Source organism: Lissotriton vulgaris, chromosome 6 (genome assembly GCF_964263255.1).
Source record: "Lissotriton vulgaris chromosome 6, aLisVul1.2, whole genome shotgun sequence".
In the NCBI taxonomy this organism is placed as follows: Eukaryota; Metazoa; Chordata; class Amphibia; order Caudata; family Salamandridae; genus Lissotriton; species Lissotriton vulgaris.
Genome location: NC_141694.1, coordinates 1,802,949,319 through 1,802,971,173, shown reverse-complemented (window position 1 = coordinate 1,802,971,173; position 21,855 = coordinate 1,802,949,319).

Here is a 21,855-nt window from a genome sequence, read left to right as displayed (position 1 = left end):
TTTGGTAGACCACCGAATATGTGGGGTATGCCTATTCCTAAGAAAATAACTGATGTTGACAGTAACATACTGACAGCTTACCTGGCTTCCTTGATGTCTGCACTACTCTCTTGTCGTTCATAGGTTGCCGCCGCCTTCCCTGACAACACTCAAGTCAAGGAGCACACCATCGTCCCTGGTGATCTCGTGTACGCTCGGAATTTTGATCAATCAAGCCCCCTTGAGCCGCGCTGGAAAACACCGAAATTAGTTTTGCTCACCACGAGGACTGCCGTCAAGGTCGAGGGACGCAAGGGATGGCTGCACGCCCAACACTGCAAGAAATTCTTTGGAGATTCTGGAACTTTGATCAAGACTAAAGACAGTCCCGATAGTACAGACTCTAAGCCCCCTTTGATAGAAAAGACTCTGCAACAGGAATATATGTCCAAGTTACGATCTAGTAAGTCAGACAGCGTTTAATTGTTTAAGTCCACTAGGTGGTGAATCGGTTAGACAGGTTCCTGACATGTATAAGATCGTAGACCAGAATAGTAAAAAGAGAGAAATGAAAGAAAAGTACTGCAAGATATTACGCAGTAGATGTATAGTAACTCTGATTTTTATGTCTCTTCTGTGCATCACTATAATATGTATCAGCTTGGCACTACATGTTTTCTTTCCTCCTATTTCTTCACGTATACACTCTTCCTTTAATGACACCGTAGAGCACACATTCAGTGATCTGCCACCCCATGAACTGTCATATCGACTAGCCCTGCGCAACAATACTTTTATCCGAATGTTGCACCATTCTCATCAGACCAGCAATGTAACAAATTGCTGGGTATGTGGCCGGCTCCCACCTTATCAGAAAACGAAGGGAGTTCTGCCCCTTTTTCCTTTTCCGTTCTCGCACAATGGTTCGTGCGGAGCATGGTTTGCTTTAATGTCATCACTAGACAGAAAGTCTGCAGTTTCTCAGGGTGTCTGGATATGGGGAAAATTGAATACCGTTATGAATGAGGCATGTTTTCCAGACGAAGACAATCTTCCCCAAAGGAAAGGGACCGAACTAGAAAATGAAGTGTACGAACAAGGAAATGCTTCCCTTAACTTTATGATTCTGAATGTCCAGTCCGAGAAAAATACAGGTCCACCGTTCATATCAGTCCTACCAGTAAAAGGTGAATTGTGCGTTAGAAAGAAAGGATCAGTACATTTGGGACACAGTGATTGTAATACTGTAGTCGAGTTCAATGATAAAGGAAAGTCTACTTTCAAAGCTTCCCGCCATTCCTATTTCATTTGCGGTCAGACAGCCTATGTAGGTCTGCCCTTAGACTGTGGTGCGACATGTTATATAGCGTTCCTGATGCCACCTGTCTTTCTTGCCCCATCCCATTATCATCGAGATTCACGACTAGTACATGTTAGACACAGGAGGGAGATTGATTCCCCAGTGGTTGATCAGACTGAGACAGTTTGGGAGCAATATACAGATTTTATTAAAGGATACTTCTGGTTCGTAGGTCCCGTCCAAAACAGTAAACTCATACGCAGGTTAACAAGAACTCTAGAAGCAGTAGTGAATGAGACTACATCTGCTCTGGCGAACTTGACAGAGGAACAGTCTGCCATGCGACTTGTTGTTCTTCAGAGCCTCCTTGTTCTTGACGTCATCCTGGCAGATAGGGGCGGGGCTTGTAGAGTGATCGGCTCCAGTTGTTGCGTGTTTATTCCAAATAACGCACCATCTGTGTAGGCAGCAATAACAAGACTCCACAAGATAGTTCACGAGATGCATCAAGACCCATGGACTTGGTCCAGTTGGCTCTGGAGTGTAATATCAGCATGGGGATGGAAAGTGTTGTCGTTCCTAGGAATGATACTGCTTATGATATTCGGTTGCTGTCTCTGTCTGCAATGTATCCCGGCAATTTGCGGCTTGTGTGCCACTGCCTGTATTCCCCATCTACGTATACAAAAGAAAAAAGACGAACAAATGATGCTGTATGATCAGATATACGGTCTCATGAATATAGATGTGTCCAGAAGGGCACAGTAGGGGACAAGGAGGGAATGAGGAAATAGAAAATGTTACGTGGCCAATGTGTCCCCTGCATGTACCCCACGTTTAGTGTATGTTCATGTCACCCATGCACTTTCCCTCTCATGCCTGTAATAATAATGCCTCTGCATTTCCGTCCCATGTTAGAATGTCAGTTACCAAGCCTTCCATGTTAGAAACGTTAATTCTGCACTGAGGCCTATGTTGCCCATGTTGCCAATGTATTTGCATGGTGCACGTTTAAAAGTCGGGATGAACCCGTTTTGTGGCTCAGCCGAGCCAGGACCCGAATTCAGGCTCCATGCCTCCCAGACACTCTGAAAGCTGCAGCTCAGCTATGTATCCCTGACCCCTCGCATACTTTCTGCTCAGCCGAGAGGGGCCCAGTCCGGCCTGCCAAGACAGTATTTTGCTCCGCCTTCTCTATGCAACGTAATGTATGTTTAATGTATAAATAATGTACTCTGTGAATAAAGCTCAGAAGACCTTTCCTGAACATTAGTGGTGATGGAACCCGATTCTCCCTTAACTCGAGTTACTGAAATAAAGCCCTTTTGAATCGGACACCACGGACTCTGCCTCTCATTATATGCATGACCCTTTGTTTAAGTATAGAAATTCTGACAGGGTAATATTATATTTTTAATTCCAAGAAACTCTGTCGCTCCCTTGAGAAGACCGGGAAAAAAGACCCAACCACCAGCACCAAGGATGCCTTCAAAAACGCCACCCGCATACACCACCAACTGATCCGGAATGCCAAGAAAGCCGCTTTCAAGGACCGACTAGATAACAACGCCCACAACAGCAAAGAATTATTCAACATCGTCAAGGAATTTACCAACCCCTCAGCCAACTCCAACGACATCACCCCCTCTCAAGCCCTCTGTGACTCCCTAGCCTCATTCTTCCACAACAAAATTGCAGACATCCACAACAGCTTCGACAACCAACCCAAAGAACAACCCACCCAACCCCCTGCAGGACCCCCACCCCCCCTGAACATCCTCAATGACTGGAAGCCAATCTCCACTGAGGACACCATCTGTCTGATGAACTCCATCCACTCAGGATCCCCCACAGACCCATGCCCTCACCACATCTTTAACAAAGCAGACTCCATCATAGCACCGCACCTCCGAGACGTCATCAACTGCTCCCTCAACTCCGCAACCTTCCCAGAAAGCTGGAAACATGCCGAACTCAGCGCCCTCCTGAAAAATCCCAGAGCTGACCCCACCGAACTCAAAAACTACCGCCCTATCTCACTCCTTCCTTTCCCGGCCAAAGTCATTGAGAAAGCGGTCAACAACCAGCTCGCCGCATTCCTCGAAACAACAAATCCCTCGACTCCTCACAATCCGGCTTCCGAGCCAAGCACAGCACTGAAACCGTCCTCATCGTAGCAACAGACGACATTCGAACTCTACTGGACAATGGAGACACAGTCGCCCTCATTCTCCTCGACCTCTCCGCTGCCTTCGACACGGTCTGTCATAGCACCCTTTTACAACGCCTCAGAAACGTCCGAATCCAAGGAAAAGCACTAGAATGGATCACCTCGTTCCTCACTGGAAGAACCCAGAGAGTCCGCCTTCCACCATTCAAGTCAAAGGCCACTGAAGTCATCTGCGGCGTACCACAAGGATCTTCACTCAGCCCCACCCTCTTCAACGTATACATGAGCCCCCTTGCGGTCATCGCACGCCAACACAACCTCAACATCATCTCCTATGCCGACGACACTCAACTGATCCTATCACTCACCAGAGACCCTAACACTGCCAAAACCAACCTGCATGAAGGAATGAAAGAAGTAGCAGAATGGATGAAGCACAGCCGTCTGAAACTGAACTCAGACAAAACAGAAGTCCTCATCCTAGGCACCTCCCCCTCCGCCTGGGACGACTCTTGGTGGCCAGAGGCCCTTGGAAAAGCACCCATCCCGACGGACCACGCACGGAACCTGGGCGTCATCCTGGATTCCTCACTTTCGATGAACAGACAAGTCAACGCTGTTTCTTCATCTTGCTTCAACATTCTTCGCATGCTCAAAAAAACATTTCGCTGGATCCCCACCGAAACTAGAAAAACAGTCACCCACGCTCTGGTCACGAGCCGACTGGACTACGGAAACACCCTCTACACCGGTACCACCGCAAAACTCCAGAAAAAACTCCAACGCATCCAGAACGCCTCAGCCAGGCTCATATTAGACTTCCCGCGTAAAGAACACATCTCTGGTCACCTGAAAAACCTCCACTGGCTCCCCGTCAATAAGAGGATTACCTTCCGGCTCCTTACCCACGCACACAAAGCACTCTACGAAACCGGACCTGAATGCCTCAACACACGATTGTCCTTCTACACCCCCCCGCCAGCTACGATCCTCCAACCAAGCCCTTGCCACTGTCCCTCGAATCAACAAAACCACCATGGGAGGGAGATCCTTCTCCTACCTGGCAGCTAAAACCTGGAACTCACTTCCCACTCACCTTCGCCTTACTCAGAACCACCTAGCATTCAGAAAGCAACTTAAAACGTGGATATTTGACAAGTAATTCCCCATCCTTCTTCAAGCGCCTTGAGACCCTCTGGGTATGTAGCGCGCTATATAAATTTATTGACTTGACTTACTACAGGACGGCACTTACAGAGGTCCCGATGACGGGAACCAATCCTGTTGCGGCATTTGGGGCGAGTCTCTCTGCACACCCGGGAGTCAGCCAATGGCAGTGCGGCACCCGGGACAGGCTTGCGATGACGCTGCGCCACACGGGCCTATCCCGTTGCGGCGTTGATGAGGGGGCTCGGCTCCTCCAACCAATGGGAGTGCTGCGGCTTAGTTCTTCGGCCCCGCAGCTCTGATCAGGACGGCAATTTGGAAAGAGGTTTCCTGGCCCCGGCCAGCGGCGGTGATCAGGCGGCAGATGATTTTCGAGGGCGCAGGTCACGGATAAGACCGCCCTCTTGGCCTCACAACCGTTCTTGAGTAGATTCCCGAGGGGAGGCACCACAGACCTCCGACCCTCGCCGGGAATGTGCCGATGAGCACACGATCCCTTCTTACACTCAGCAGTTGAGCACCACACGCTCCAGGTCCAAAACAGCACGATCTTGCAGCAATTCTTGGCAAAGCTTTAGGAACCTTTAACCCTGGGTTCCCAACAGGAGGCCAGCTCTTCTCAGGCTCTTGGAGATTCAGTGAAGACACAGCAAACAGCAAAGTCTGGGTATATCAAGCAGGTAGGGTCACAGCACACAGCAAAATCCCTTTCTCCTCCTCAGCTTTCAGTTGAAACAGCAGAACAGGTCAGCCCCTAGAGCACACAGCAAGGCAATCTTCCTTCAGTTCTCCAGCAGTCCTTCTTCCAGCAGAGGTTCCTCTTGATTGTAGAATCTGATTTTCTGTTGTCAGGGGTCCTTCTCTTATACCCCAAAAAGTCTTTGAAGTCCTTTGAAGTCTTTGTGCAAGTGGGCCCTGAGCCCGGTCCAAACCAGTTCTGGGTGTTGCTGGGGCTCTGGGGGTTTCCTGGCTTCCTTCTCTCTCGCAGTATCAGGGACAGAGGTGACAGTCGCCCAGCGGGAGGTGGAGCCAGCATTGTGGTCAGGCAGGCACAGCCCTTCACTATCAGGTGCTATCTCCTCCCACTTCCCTGGCAGCAGATGCTGCCTTTCATCCACGGGCTGGCTCAGATAACCCCCCTGGGGGCTCTGCAGACCCTGTCATCCTCAACCCAGACAGTCAATCCACAAACAGTCCCAGGCACACAGAAAGGTTAGACAAGAGAACAGCCACTTTCTAAAAGTACTATTCTCAAACACAGAATTTAAAAACAACCTTTCCTAAAAGAGGTGTTATCACATTCTGAGTTCAGGGATATCAATCACTTATGTCCCATCTTGTTCCTATGGGAAGATAGGCTGGGATCCAATGGGACCAGCCTCCCCCAAGTTAATCTTTGGAGCAAGATAACCTTGCAGCAGTGAGCACACAAAATGGCTGCTGCTCACTACCAGAGCATGTTACCTGCACTAGTACATGCTCTACCTTACCCATGCGCTGCACCCTGCCCAGGGGGGGTACCTTGAGCCTTCCATAGGGGTGACTGATGTGCACAGACAGGGAAGGGTTAGGCTCAGCCAGTGGGGACACTGGCCAGGCGGACATGGCAGTCCACTGACTGCACACAGGCCCTGCGCTGGCAGGCCTGAGACACCATTTTAGGGCTACTCATGTGGGTGGCGCAATCTGCGCTGCAGGCCCACTAGTAGCATCTGTCATCACTAGCCCTGGCATGCACAGTGCACTTTACTAGGGACTTCATGGCGAAACAAATATGCCAATCAGGTATACCCAATCAATATGACAATTTACAGAGGGAGCAATTACACTCTGGCACTGATCAGCAGTGGCAGAGTGTCCAAAGCATCTAAACCAGCAAAAACGAAATCCAGTACAGCATCAAAAATACATGAGTCAGAGGCAAAAAGATGGGGGAAAACCACGCCAAGGGTGTCAGGTCTAACACGTGTCCCCTTCAGCTGAAAGTGGGGAGAACTACCCAACCTCTTGGGAGTCCTCATCACTAAGGCGGAAGAATCTGGACAGACCATCAGCATTGGCGTGTTCTGTACCAGGGCGGTGCTCCACTGTAAAGTCCATCCCCTGTAGGGAAATGGACCACCTCAACAGTTTTGGATTCTCACCCCTCATCTGCATTAACCATCTGAGGGGCCTGTGGTCGGTCTGAACACGGAAGTGAGTCCCAAACAGATAGGGCCTCAGCTTCTTCAGAGCCCAGACCACAGCAAAAGCTTCCTTTTCGATTGCACTCCATCTCTGTTCCCTGGGGAGTAGCCTCCTACTAATGAAAGCCACTGGTTGGTCTCCACCCTCATCATTGACCTGTGAGAGTACTGCTCCCACGCCTTGCTCTGAAGTGTCAGTTTGCACAATGAACTCACTTGAAAAGTCAGGTGCCTTAAGCACCGGTGCTGTGCACATGGCAGTTTTGAGGGTGTCAAAAGCAGTTTGACAGGCCTCAGTCCAATTCACTTTCCTGGGCTGAGTTCTAGATGTCTGCTTTGTCAAAGGGGCTACAAGGGTGCCATAAACTTTGACAAACCGTCTGTAATACCCGGTGAGACCTAAAAAGGCTCTCACATCAGTCTGGGTCTTGGGGGGTTCTCAAGCCAGAATGGTATCAATCTTCGCCTGTAGGGACGCCACCTGGCCGCTCCCCACCTGGTGTCCCAAGTACACCACAGATCCCTGCCCTGTCTGGCACTTACTGGCCTTGATAGTGAGGCCTGCCTTCTGCAGAGCCTCCAACACTGCGCAGAGGTGTTGCAAGTGTTCCTCCCAAGTGGAGCTGAACACAGAAATGTCATCCAGGTATGCTGCGCTGAATTCCTCCAGCCCTGCTAATACCTGGTTGACCAGTCTCTGGAATGTAGCAGGGGCATTTTTCAACCCAAAGGGCATGACACGAAACTGGAAGTGCCCCTCTGGCGTTCAAAATGCTGATCTTTCCTTGGCCCCCTCAGTTAAGGCAATCTGCCAGTAACCTGAAGTCAAATCAAAGGTGCTCAGGTACTGGGCAGCTCCCAACCGGTCCACCAGCTCATCAGCTCTGGGGATGGGGTGCGCATCAGTCTTGGTGACTGCATTGAGCCCACGGTAGTCCACGCAGAAACGGAGTTCTGGGGGGCCACCAGGTGTAGCAGCTTTCTTAGGCACTAAGACCACTGGGCTAGCCCTGGGGCTGCTGGAGGGCTCAATTACCCCTAGCGCTAACATCTTGGAAACCTCTTCTTTGATGCTAGCTCTGACCTTGTCAGCCACCCTGTGAAACTTCTGTTTCACAGGCAGACTATCTCCATTGTCCACATCGTGGACGCACCAGTCGGTGACACCTGGGGTCAGGGAGAATAGGGGGGCGAACTGACCCAAGACTTGGCGACAGTCCTTCTGCTGCTCTGGGGTCAGGGTGGGTGAGAGTGTCACACCATCCACTGACCCATCTTGCTCCTTGGTTGCCAGGAGGTCAGGGAGAGGATCACTATCCTCCTCCCCTCCAGCATCTGTAGCCATGAGCATAGTCACTTCTGACTTCTCAAAGTGGGGTTTGAGGCGGTTTACATGCAACACTCTCTGGGGCTGCCTGGGAGTCTTCAGGTTAACCAAATAGGTAACCTTGTGCGTGCCCCCCCCCCCCCCGGCACAGCAGGGGAATATGCCCTACAGCCAAGGGGTTAACTAACTACACAAGACCAATTGAGTAATTGTCTTCTTTATTTCTGTTCTTGTAATGCTTTTTACATACATATGTAATGGCCTTTTGAATATTACCTGTTGGGATATTGTTCATTGTTACACGTAGACAGCAAGGGCTCTTTCAAACCACACCAGGAGTTTATGCACTGGAAATCAATTGTTCTCACTGCCACCTTCAAGCGCATCAAAGCAGCAACGGGATCCTCCACACTTCTACTGCTTCTGAAAATAATCCAGGCTATACTAATTCCTACCATTACCTGTGAAAGCAACGATTTACAGTGGAGTGATGCCATCTACCTGGACAATGCCAGTATTAACCTAAATGGAAAATACTAGCGCCAAGAGACCTGTTGGTGAACGTGCGCTCTATAAATTCTCGATGACATAACATAACATTAAACTCTTTAAGGCTGTTTTTTTATGGCAGTATATTAGTCTCCAGCCCAGCGGTGCGTCAAATTTGGCCTAGTTAAGCAATCTATTGCAAGGCAGGGAGCCTTTATTGAATTTTGCTACAAACTAAAAGAAGCCAGGAGCGAGACCCTGAACGTTCACCTATGGACAGTATGGACTACTCTCATGCCAGAGACTACCCCACCTGCTGCCTGGCAACAATAGATCTAGCAGAACAATGATAAGACTTTCCCCACCTACTCCCAGACCAAGACCATGGTCAACAATCACATCAAAACGTGCTGGCTGCTTGCAGACAAAGTGACATTTGCATGGAGATGGCATGCGTGGCTGACATTGGCATCCTAAACTAAGATAACACCTCAAACAGACCTGAGCAATTCTTCAAAGCCCAGCTCAAAACATCATTCATGAGGTTTTTGTGTGGACTGCCTGCCATCACTTCCACATCTACCTCCATGGAAGGGAAGTGGCGCAACAGAGCTCTGTCAACTCTGTGGAAAAGTACCTGAGACCCTGGTCCATCAGATCTGAATTTGTAAAGCCAATATAAGAGACCAAAGATCTATTCTAAGACTCTCTTGGAACCAGAGGGGGTTACGCCGCTGTAGGCCCACAATACTAGCCTGTTTTAATGTAGCAGACATACAGCTCAGCTGCAGACTCACAAAATACCTGATTTGGCTTGATCAGAGAATCTCTAGTTCATTGGATGAAATAACCCCTGTGGTCACCTAAGGCACTGAACAAATGCCTTCATACAATTTGGGCTGCAATCATCTCACAAAAAGAATGTAGCCTGGGACAGAAGCAGTGTTTTATTTTAAGGACATATCGGTCACATAAGACACCTCCGTCTTTTAATATTTTTTTTACCGTTCTCTAGTTATTGCCATTAACTTAAGCCCTATCATGCTACCTTCAATTTAAAGGTTTTATGTAAGCACTCAGTGCTAAGCTTTTAATTATCTATGTACTTAATAAAAACTTGAACTGTTTTTAGCAGTAGAAGTAGCAAGCTGTTTACTTCCATCCAATGTATAATTTGCAGTTGCAGCAGTAACAGGAATCAACAATAGTTCATTCTCTGCCCTCCCCAGCAGGCAGAGGGGGGGGGAGAACAACATTGATATTTTTCATAATTTGTTTTGTAGTTCCTGTAGGTTAGTGAGAGGAATCAGGGGACTACCCAGGAGTCCTTGTGGCCTACTGTGTAGAATGGGCCAAATGATGCAACTTTATTTGATCGATTGGGACAAGTCATTTGTCTTTACAACCAGCAAGCAGTGGAAAAATCATGGTTCTTGTATCTTGAATGCCGAAGACTGGCACTAAACAGGACCTCAAATGGGGTATTCAGACACCCAAAGATTGTCTAGGCAGATTATTTCATGCTCTCTGGACTCCGTACAAGTAATGGATCCACCTACGACCGGAACCTAATAATCAAGTTGTTAAGGAATGCTTTAAGTCACAGTTCTTTCTCTCCACAATTAAATTAAATTAATATTCAAATTTAATTACTAAAATATACTTAAAAATACTTAAATTAACTTATAATAATTAAATAATAAATGAAAATAATAAAAATATTTTTTTACAATCTTATTTGTTAAAACATACATATATATAGTAACATACTATAATTAAATAAAATACTATTATATTACCGTATGATACCAGAAGTGTAAAAAATACTATTCCCACTCCAAAGAGTGCAAGCGTAGGAAAAGCATTGGATAGCGTAGGGTTTAAATTACTATTCCAACTCCAGTGGGTTTAACAGTAGGGAAAACGTTGGATAGCTTAGGGGTTAAAATTACTATTCCTACTCCAGTGGGTGCAACAGTAGGGAAAACTGACCCTGAACCTTAAAAATACCCCTTTACCCAAAAACCCAAAACTGACCCTGAACCCTAAACATAGCCCTTTACCCCAAAACTGAAAACTGACCCTGAACCCAAAAAATACCCCTTTACCCAAGAACTGAAAACTGACCCTGAACCCTAAAAATACCCCTTTACCCAAAAACTGAAAACTGACCCTGAACCCTAAAAATACCCCTTTACCCAAAAACTGAAAACTGACCCTGAACCCTAAAAATACCCCTTTACCCAAAAACTGAAAACTGACCCTGAACCCTAAAAATACCCCTTTACCCAAAAACTGAAAACTGACCCTGAACCCTAAAAATACTCCTTTTCCCAAAAACTGAAAACTGACCCTGAACCCTAAAAATACTCATTACCCAAAATTAATTAATATTATTTAATTACCAATTAATTATTAATTAACAATAACAATAAAGTAAATATATTAGCACATTAGCTGTAATTAATGTAATTTAATAATTAATATTATTTTTCCCAATTAATTAATTAACAATAACTAAAAATTATATATATAACAACATTACTCTAATTAATGTAATTAACTAATTAATATTATTTAATTACCAATTAATTACTAATTAAAAATATGTACAAAATTATATTAATTAATTAACTAATTAATATTAATTAATTACCAATTCATTATTAATTAAAAATATGTACAAACATATATTAATTAATTAATTATTATTAAATTACTCCCCACCCTTATCCCCTATTAACCCAACATCCCGCTCCTAAACATTAACTACAATTTATATTACTATTAATATTTTTTTTTATTTTTTTAACCTTTTTTCTACATATTATCGATATTTTTTACTTTGACTAATTATGGATATTTTGTCTTGTCAATTTCTTTAAGTCGATATTTTTGTACTCAATATTTTTTTTACATTATTTTATTCGATATTTTGATCAACGAAATTTTTGTACTCGATATTTTATTATTGTTGATATTTTTGACTCGATATTTTGTCCATTCGATATTTTGGAGTCGATATTTTGTCTGTGCACCGGGAAGATGCTACACCCTCAGGGGCAGTTATAATCAATTCTAGGCTGTGGTCTTGGTTGGAAATCACATGATCACCCACCTTAGAGATAGTAGCAAAAGGAATGTGTTGTGCACTTAACTGGTGGGAATATTTTGCCGGATATGATTTAGGTAAAGGGGTGCCAGTGTGTGAAACATTGGTGGCAGCCATAATATCTTCATCCACTGTCCTATGGGAATGAGTAATTGCAGCAACTGTGGCAGTCTTAACTGCAGATCTGGCAGCTTAATCAGCCAATAAATTCCCTACAGCGTGTTTTCCAACAAGCTGATAAATCATTATTAGGGGTGGGCATAGCACTTGGCTCCACCCACAGAGTGGGCGTAGTGTTGCCTACTTCGCGCTTCACAAAGTAGGCATAGTAGGCAACACTACGCCCACTCCGTGGGCGGAGTGTAATTGCCTGCCACCCGCCTCTGAGCTGTTTGGGGCAGGACATAGTTTATATAGTAAAACCCTTACAATGTTGGAGGTACAGTTCTGATGCAATGATATGTCTATATGTTAGAAGCTGTCCCCAAACAGGCAATGCAAGCAGTAGGATATCTTGTTCTATGTTCCTGGCCTTGAACGGTATCTACAAATTACTTAGTAAGAAAGGCTTTCTGAAAGCAAGCAGCAAGTACAGCGTCTTCTCAGAATAATATTGTCCAAGCAAAACAGGTAAAAATAATATAGCTAAAACAATTGCAGCCTAAAATGTGTAAAATGTGTAACTAAATGGAGAACGAAAGTGGGCACAAGAAGGCCTCATGACAAGTGTTCTTTGGCTGGGGCCAGTCGCTCGTTAATGCGGGAGTGATTAGAGTAAAATTAGAGAGTGCTTTTTTCTCAATCTTGGTTTTGCTCACATTGTTTGAAGGTTACGCCCTTCGCTGCTAGGCCTCCCCCCGTACTAAGCCTTTTTTTGGTTAATTGACGTATTTCGCGCTTGCGCCCCTGTAAGAATTTGACCCCATAAGGTATCCATGCCAATTTTGCATCCTTTTCTTCCAACATCACTGGGATTCTAAAGATACCCAGGGTTTTTGGATCACTCAGTATGGGAGCCAGAAATTTGCCAAAATAGAGCTACATTTTAGTTTGGGGGGGGGGGAAGTGCTGCAAATGAAATTATCTGGTTTTTCCCTGCAAATGGTATCTACATTTTCCCAGATTCCATGGACTGACAGACTTTTCTCAGAAAACCAACATTTTTTACACAGTTTTGGCATTTTACTGGGACATAGCCTATCTTTGCTATTTTTTGTGCTGTCAGCCTTCTTCCATTTAATGATAGAAATCGGTATGAAAGCAATATCAGATCCTGAAAAGCTATACATTTTAAAAAAGTAGTAAAAATTCAATATTCAGCAAGGGTTATTTGTGTAGATCCTTGAAGGTTTCTTTATAGAAACTAACAGTTGAAAATAGGAAAAATTGCAAATCAATCAATCAATCAATCAAAGACATTTATAGAGCGCACTACTTACCCGTAGGGTCTCAAGGCGCTTGGGGGGGGTGGGGGTGCCGTTACTGCTCGAACAGCCAGGTCTTGAGCTTCTTCCTGAAGGAGAGGTGGTCTTGGGTCAGGCGCAGGTCGGTCAGGAGGGAGTTCCAGGTCTTGGCGGCCAGGTAGGAGAAGGACCTTCCTCCTGTTGTCGCTCTTCGGATGCGGGAGACGGCGGCGAGGGCATGGTTGGCTGATCGGAGGTGGCGTTTGGGAGCGTAGAAGTTGATTCGGTTGTTGAGGTAGCTCGGGCCTTGATCGTGTAGGGCTTTGTGTGCGTGGGTGAGGAGACGGAAGGTGATTCTTTTGTTGACGGCAGCCAGTGCAGGTCTCTCAGATGTCCGGAGATGCGGCTGGTTCGTGGGATGTCGAGGATGAGTCTGGCTGAGGCGTTCTGGATCCGCTGGAGTCTGTTCTGGAGCTTGGTGGTGGTACCGGCGTAGAGGGTGTTGCCGTAGTCCAGACGGCTGGTGACGAGGGCCTGGGTGATGGTCTTCCTGGTCTCGGTGGGGATCCTTCAGAAGATCTTCCGTAGCATGCGTAGGATGTTGAAGCACGACGAGGAGACGGCGTTGACTTGTCTGGTCATGGAGAGGGAGGAGTCCAGGATGAAGCCCAGGTTGCGTGCGTGGTCCGTCGGTTTGGGTGCGATGCCCAGGGCGGGGGGCCACCAGGAGTCGTCCCAGGCGGAGGGCGAGGAGCCCAGGATGAAGACCTCCATCTTGTCTGAGTTCAGTTTCAGGCGGCTGGTCATCATCCACTCGGCTACATCTTTCATCCCTTCGTGCAGATTGGCTCTGGCGGCGGCGGGTCGTTGGTCAGGGAGAGGATCAGCTGGGTGTCGTCGACGTAGGAGATTATGTTGAGGTTGTGTTGGCGTGCGATGGCCGCGAGGGGGCTCATGTAGACGTTGAAGAGGGTGGGGCTCAGCGAGGATCCTTGAGGGACGCCGCAGATGACTTCGGTGGCCTCTGACTTGAACGGTGGTAGGCGGACTCTCTGTGTTCTTCCGTCGAGGAAGGAGGTGATCCATTCCAGTGCCTTCTCCTGGATTCCGACGTTGCTGAGGCGCTGCACTAGGGTGCGGTGGCAGACAGTGTCGAATGCCGCTGAGAGGTCTAGGAGGATGAGGGCCGCTGTATCTCCGTTGTCCATCAAGGCTCGGATGTCGTCGGTGGCGGCGATGACGGCGGTCTCGGTGCTATGAGTTGAAATAAACAGCCATTGGTGCCAACATTTTTACCTATAACTTCTTCCAATCACAACACATGTTTGAAGGCAATATACTGTTACATCCGCTGGACCTGTCTGGTTGTGAGGATATATAGGACTTGTAGGTATACTAAGAACCCTACAAACCCAGAGCCAATAAATGAGCAGTGTCTTGCAATGGTTTTTTTATTATGTACCGGGAATATAGCAATTCATTTAGGAAAATATATATAGTGAAAAATTGGCAGTGAAAAACACCTTTGTATTTCTGAAATTTTAACAAAATATAGCTTTTAGAAATGGTAGCTATTTGCACATTTGTGAAATTGTGAGTACCTATACTAGCATGAGAATTATAGGAAAGTGACTTCTTTTTTACACATTGTCTTTCATTTGAAAGGCAGAAATGCATTGAAAGTCAGTGGGTAATAACAGTTGCTCTACAATTCTGTATTCTCCAAAGTCTCCCGATAAAAATGGCACCTCACTTATGTGGGTAGGCCTAGTGCCTGCGACAGGAAATGGCTCAAAACGCAAAGTGGACACACTTCACTTTTACGGTGAAAACGGACCCCATTTATGCAAAGCACCTTGCTGTAGATTTTGAACCTAGCTCTGTGGGCACCTAGGGAAACCTAGCAAACCTAAACATTTTTGAAAACTAGACACTCAGGGAAATCCAGGATGGGTCGAACTGTCTGGATCTCACCAGGTTCTGTTACCCAAAGTCCCTTGCACACCTCAAATTTTGTAAAAAAAAGCACATTTCCCTAAAATCTCTGTTGTGGAAAGTGCTGGAATCAATACGGATCCACAAAATTCCACCCACCTCTCATTCCCTAAAGTCTTCCAAGAAGAATCGAACCTCACTCGTGTGGGTAAGCATTATGCCAGTGACAGGAAACGGCCCAAAACGAAACGTGGAAACACCACATTTTCACAGTGAAAACTGGCTCTTTTTTTTTGCAAAGTGCTTAGCTGTAGATTTTGAACCCTAGCTCTGCTGACATTTAGGGAAAACTAGAAAACCTATGCATTTTTTGAAAACTAGACACCAATGGAAATCCAAGATGGGGTGACATGGGGTGACTTATCAGGCTCCCACCAGGTTCTGTTACCCAGAATCCCTTGCAAACCTCATACTTTGTCAAAAAAAGACATTTTTCTCACATTTTTTGTGGTGTAAAATTATGAAATCTGTGAGGATCCACAAAATTCCACCCACCCCACATTCACCAAAATCTTCGTAGAAAAATGGTACCTCACTTGTGTGGGTAAGCCTTGTGCCCGCGACAGGAAACAACCCAAAACACAATGTGAACACACCACATTGCCTAGCTGTAGGTTTTGAACTCTAGCTCTTCTGGAACCTAGGGAAACCTAGCAAACGTTTACATTTTGGAAAACTAGACATCGAGGGAAATACAGGATGGAGTGACTTGTCTGGCTGTCACTAGGTTCTGTTACCCAGAATCCCTTGCAAAGCTCATATTTTGTCATAAAAACACATTTTCCTCACATTTTTGTGGTGGAAAGTTCTGGAATCTGTGAGGATCAACACAATTCCACCCAACTTGCATTCACCAAAGTCTTTCGAGGTAAATGGTACTTCACTTGTGGGGGTAGGCATAGTACCCGCGACTGGAAGCGACCCAAACCGCAATGTGGACACACCACATTTTTACAGTGAAAACTGACCCTTTTTTGCAAAGTGCCTAGCTGTAGGTTTTGAACCCTAGCTCTGCCAGCAACTAGGGAAACCTAGCAGACCTATACATTTTTTAAAACATAGACACCAAGGGCAATACATGATGCGGTGACTTGTCTGGGTCTCACCAGGTTCTATTACCCAGAATCCCTTGCAAACCTCAAACTAAATCAAATAAATATTTTCCTCACATTTCTATGGTGGAAAGTTCTGGAATCTGCGTGGATCCACAAAATTCCATGTACCCCCCTTTCCCCTAGGTCTCCCAAAAAAATGGTACCTCACTCATGTGGGTGAGTCAGGTACCCGCGACAGGCAAGGGCCCAAAACGTATTGAGGAGACATCAAAATTAACTAGCAGAAAATAACTTGGTTTTGCAAAGGGGTTCACCTTGGTTTTTGGTCCTGGGCTCAGTGGCCATCTTGGGAAACCTACCAAACCCATAAATTTCTGAATACTAGACACCCAGGAGAGTCCAGCGAGGTATGGCTTGCATAGGACCCCCAAAGCTTTACTACCCAGAAACCCCTACAAACCACAAATTTAGCTGAAAAATCATTTTTTTCTCAAATATCTGTGTGGGAAAGTTCTGGAATCTGCATGGATCCACAAATGTTCTATCACCCAGAATTCTCCCAAGTCTCCCAATAAAAATGGTGCCTCACCCACGTGGGTGGGCCACGTACCAGTGACAGGCAAAGGCCTAAAACATATTGAGCCGACATCAAAATTACTTATCAAAAACATCCTGGTTTTGCATGGGGGTCACTTGGGTTTCGGACTCGGCGGCCATCTTGGGAAACCTACCAAACCCACACCTTGCTGAAAACTAGACACCCAGGGAGTCAAGAGAGGTATGGGTTGCATGGGACCCCCATCGTTTTCCTACCCAGTCCCAATCCGAATTCTGCAGCAACTACAGCACCAAACCGCCCTCATCACCGCCACCGATGACATCAGGACCATGCTGGACATCAGCAAAACCGTGGCCCTCATCCGACTGGACCTATCGCCTGCCTTTGACACTATCTACCACCACACCATATGCACACACCTCCATGAAGCAGGGATCAGCGACAATCCCCTGGACTGGATCTCCTCCTTCCTCACTGGGAGAACCCAGAGAGTCTGCCTCCTTTCATTCCAATCCGAAACCACAAAGATCACTTCGGTGTCCCCCAAGGATGATCCCTCAGCCCGACCCTTTTAAACGTCTACATGGCACCACTCGCCAACATCGTCCGAACGCTCAAACTCAACATCGTCTCATATGCTGACGACACCCAGCTGATTCTCTCCCTCACCAAGGACCCCGCCACCACCAAAACTTCTACAAAGGAATGAAGGCCGTTGCCGAATGGATGAAGAACAGTCGCCTGTAACTGAACTCTGACAAGATGGAGGTCCTCATCCTCTGCTCCACACCCTCCACCAGGGACGACTCCTGGTGGCCGACCAAGCTGGGATCTGCCCGACTCCCACTGATCACGCACAGAACCTGGGTTCATCACTATCAATGACCCAGCAAGTCAACGCCGTCTCCTCCTCCTGCTTCATCACCCTCTGCATGTTTTGCAAGATCTACAGATGGATCCCCACCGGAATCAGAAGGACAGTCACCCAGGCCCTTCTCAGCAGCATGCTGGACCACACCAACGCCCTCTATGCAGGAACCACAGCCAAACTCCAGAAAAGACTTCAACGCATACAGAATGCCTCTACATGACTCATCCTCTACGTCCCACACCATAGCCCCATCACTGCCCACCTAAGAGACCTGCACTGGGTTCCCATCAACAAACGGACCATCTTCAAGCTCCTCATTCATGCTCACAAAGCACTCCACAACACCGGAACATACCTCAACAAACGACTCACCTTCTTTACCCCGAACCGCCAGCTTCGGTCTGCTGACCTCTCCCTCTCTGCCGTTCCACCCATCCACCAAACTACCTCTGGCGGCAGATCCTTCTCCCACCTCGCTTCCAAAACATGGAACACCCTCCCCATCCATCTGTGACAGACCCAGGACCTGCTGACCTTCAGGAGACTTCTCAAGACCTGGCTGTTTGAGCAGTAGCAGCACCTCCCCCCTTCAGCACCTTGAGACCCTCACAGGTTAGTAGTGTGGGTTAGTTGATTGAGATACATACAAGCTGCACTGCCCTGGACTCCTCGAGGTGTCTAGTTTTCAGTAATGTCTGGGTTTGGTAGGTCTCCCTAGATGGCTGATGAGCCCAGGACCAAAAACGCAGGTGACAACCTTGAAAAACCAGGTCATTTTGTGGTAGATATGTGGACACATGACATTTCTAAAAACTAGACACCTGTGGAAGTCCAGGGAGGTATGGAATATATGTGTGGGAACGTTGTGGGATCACTGCAAGGCACACATTGTATACCATTCAGTGTTCCTCTCAGTCTCATGATAAAAATGATACCTTACTTGTGTGAATAGGCCAAGTGTTTATGACATGAAAGGGCCAAAAATGTGTAGAGATTGAGGGGGTCCAAGGTGGGTCCTGAAGGGCAATTTGTTTATATGTTTTTCGACTGACGCTTCTTTGGGCACCTACATAAATGAGGTATCACTTTTCTCACCAGACAAAGGGGAATGCTGTGTGGTAGGAAATGTGTGCTTGAGCATTTCTAGCATTTCTTATCTGTGACAGGCCTGTAAAACGCTCCGATTCACAGTGCACTGCTGATGCACTTAAGAGTGCGCGCTCAGTAGTGTGTGAACTCGAGTTTCCCTACTTTATTTTTCCTTGCATTATTATATAGCGCAAACTCGACAACATGGCATGAGCACAATTTACATTACAGAAGAACACATTCATTTATGGTAGGCATGGGGAGACAAAGCAATTTGCTTGGAATGACAGGATGTTGAGCTGATGCCGAGATTCAATGTTACTCCCCAGCTCTAAAGTTCGGAATTCTAGAACTTGTGGCGGGAGGTGTGTCTAAAAGTGTATGTCAGTGCTGGCCATCAATGAGAGAGACATGTGCATTTTTCAAATCGGTGGTGAAAAAATATGAGTATGTTGCTGGAGATGTGGGCCGCCGTGCCACCAATGTACTTACCGAGGGAGGATAAGCATCCATTATTCCTCAACTTTCTTTCCGCATTCCATTACTACGCATACTTTCATTACGAAAGTACCGTGACTCACCAATGCTATTATAGCGCATGGCATTACATTTTATATGCTTTTACCACGTATACATTTATAACGAAAATTGGTTGTAAATGCATGAATGGTAAAAGCATGTTTTTTTAAAATGTTTGGATAAGGTAAGTATTGGTATAGTGGTATATGTTTTGGGGTACTGAGGTATATGTTTTGCGGTGTTTGGGTATTTTAAGGGTTCAGATATAGTTTTGGGTTATGGGGTACAGGGGTAGTTTTAGGCTTTAGGGATAGGTATGGGTTTGGGGTACAGGGGTATTTTTAGGGTTCAGGGCTAGGTTTGGGTTTTGGGGTATAAGGGTATTTTTTGGGTTCAGGGGTGGGTTAGGGTTTTAGGGTACAGTGCTAGGTTTGGGCTTTGGGGTACAGTTTTTTTTAAGGGTTCAGAATAGGTTTGGTTTCAGGGTACAGGGGTATTATAGGGTTCAGGGCTAGGTTTGGGTTTTGAGGTACAGGGGTATTTTTAGGGTTTAGGGATAGGTTTGGGTTTTGGGGTACAGGGTATATTTGTAGGGTTAAGATGGGTTAGTGTTTAAGGGTGTTGGAGTATTTTAAGGAGTAAGGGTGGGTTATGATTATGGGGTGCAGGGGTATTTAAAGGGAGCAGGGTAGACATCCCCAGCTGGAATGTACTGAACCTGGGAAGAAACAACAATGAAATATTGGGCACAATGCTCGCTTTTTTTTCACGTAAACCCACGCCCCGCACACGCCCACAACCCCAGCACAAACCCACAGCACACGATATGAGACATGGCATGAAGGGTGGAATGTACCACACGCCCCCAGTGTTTGTCACGCCCCCAGCACACGCCCACAGACCAACGCAGACACACCCACAAGGGACTACTTTGCTGGCACGGTTACCTTTTAAATGTATATGGTGGGCGTCTGCATAGCCTATGCCCCTCTGCTGCAACTGCCCTTTCCAATGCTGTATTGGGTGTTGTGATTGGTGCTGTGGTTCCTGAGATTACCCGCCTAAAAGGTTTGGGCTCTCTCTTTATTATATTAGTATAGATTGGAGGTATGCAGGGGATTCTAGGTAAGAAAACGCTGCAAGATCCATGCAAGCCTCACTGCCAGCCAAGAGACAGAAAAGCAACATCAACGCACTCTGCCAGCCAATCACCATCTACGCACTCTGCAGCCAAGCGTGATTCACGCATTCTGCCAGCCAAGCACCATCCATGCACACCATCAGCCAAGCTCTAGTCCACGTACACTGCCAGCCAAGTTCCACCCCACACACACCCCCGGGCAAGCGCCAATGTACACACATCGTCTTCAAGTCCACACACACCTTAGCCAAGTGCAAGCCCACACACACCTCCAGCAAAATGCCAGCCAACAGTTAGTACACGCAGACCATCAGCCAAACTTCAGTTCACACACACACACAAACTCTCCCGGGTTTCTAGTGGTTTTCGAGCCCCCTCTTGGGGCTAGATGAGATTGAAAATAATACTGAAACAAACAAAATGTGTGCCTAAAAAATGGGAGTGACCCGTGCCTATGGGGCTTCTCCCTGACATTCCCAGAAACAAATCCCTGCTATTTCCCCAATCTGCCTTTCTAGTGTGGTGCAGAAATACCTTTGTGTGTGTGGGGGAATTTGCATGCCCATTCTGGGTAGCCCCCACCCATATGTATTAACAAAACCCATTATCTCTGGTGCCAACTGGGCTTTCTGCCCACCCCAGGGGCAGATCAGGGGCTATTGCTTTTCCTCCGGGGGGGACAGAGAGACTGTGGATTCTGGGAGGTGTGGGTGGAGACAATGCATGCCCATTTTAGGCAGTCCCCACCCCTACAGAAGTAAAAAGAAAAACATCCCTGGTGCCTAGTGTGCTTTATGTCCTGCAGGAGGAGCTGATTGGGGGCTATTGCCCTCGACTGCCTCCTGGGGGGGCAGAACAACTGTGGAATTTAATGGGGTTTTGGGGACATTGACATGCCCATTTTGGGAAACCCCCACCCCTACAGGCTTATTAACAAAATAAATCTCTGGTGCCTAGTGTGCTTCTGCCCCGCCATGGGTGGGCAGATTGGGGGGGATTGCTCCATCTGCCTTCCAGGGGGAGCAGAAAGACTGTGAAATTTGAAGGGGGGGCATTTGCATGCCCATTTTTGGCAGCCCCCACCCCTCCTACCCCTAGAGGTATAAAAAAAATCCCTGGTGCCTAATGTGCTTTCTACCCCCCGGGGGCAGAATGGGGTATGTTTCCCCCATCTGCCTCCTAGGGGGAGCGGAAAGACTGGATTTTGGGGAGGGGGTAGGGGCATTAGCAAGCCCAATTTGGGCATCTTCCCCCCCACAAGCACAAAAACATTCCCTGGTGTCTAGTGTACAATCTGCACTCCCAGGGGAGCACATTGGGGGCTCTCTATCTATCTATCTTCTCATTTGTATAGCGCGCTACTCACCCGGAAGGGTCTCAACGCGTTGGGGGAGAGGGGTACGTTACTGCTCGAAAAGCCAGGTCTTGAGTTGCTTCCTGAAGTAGAGATGGTCCTGGGTTAGTCGAAGGTGGATGGGGAGGGAGTTCCATGT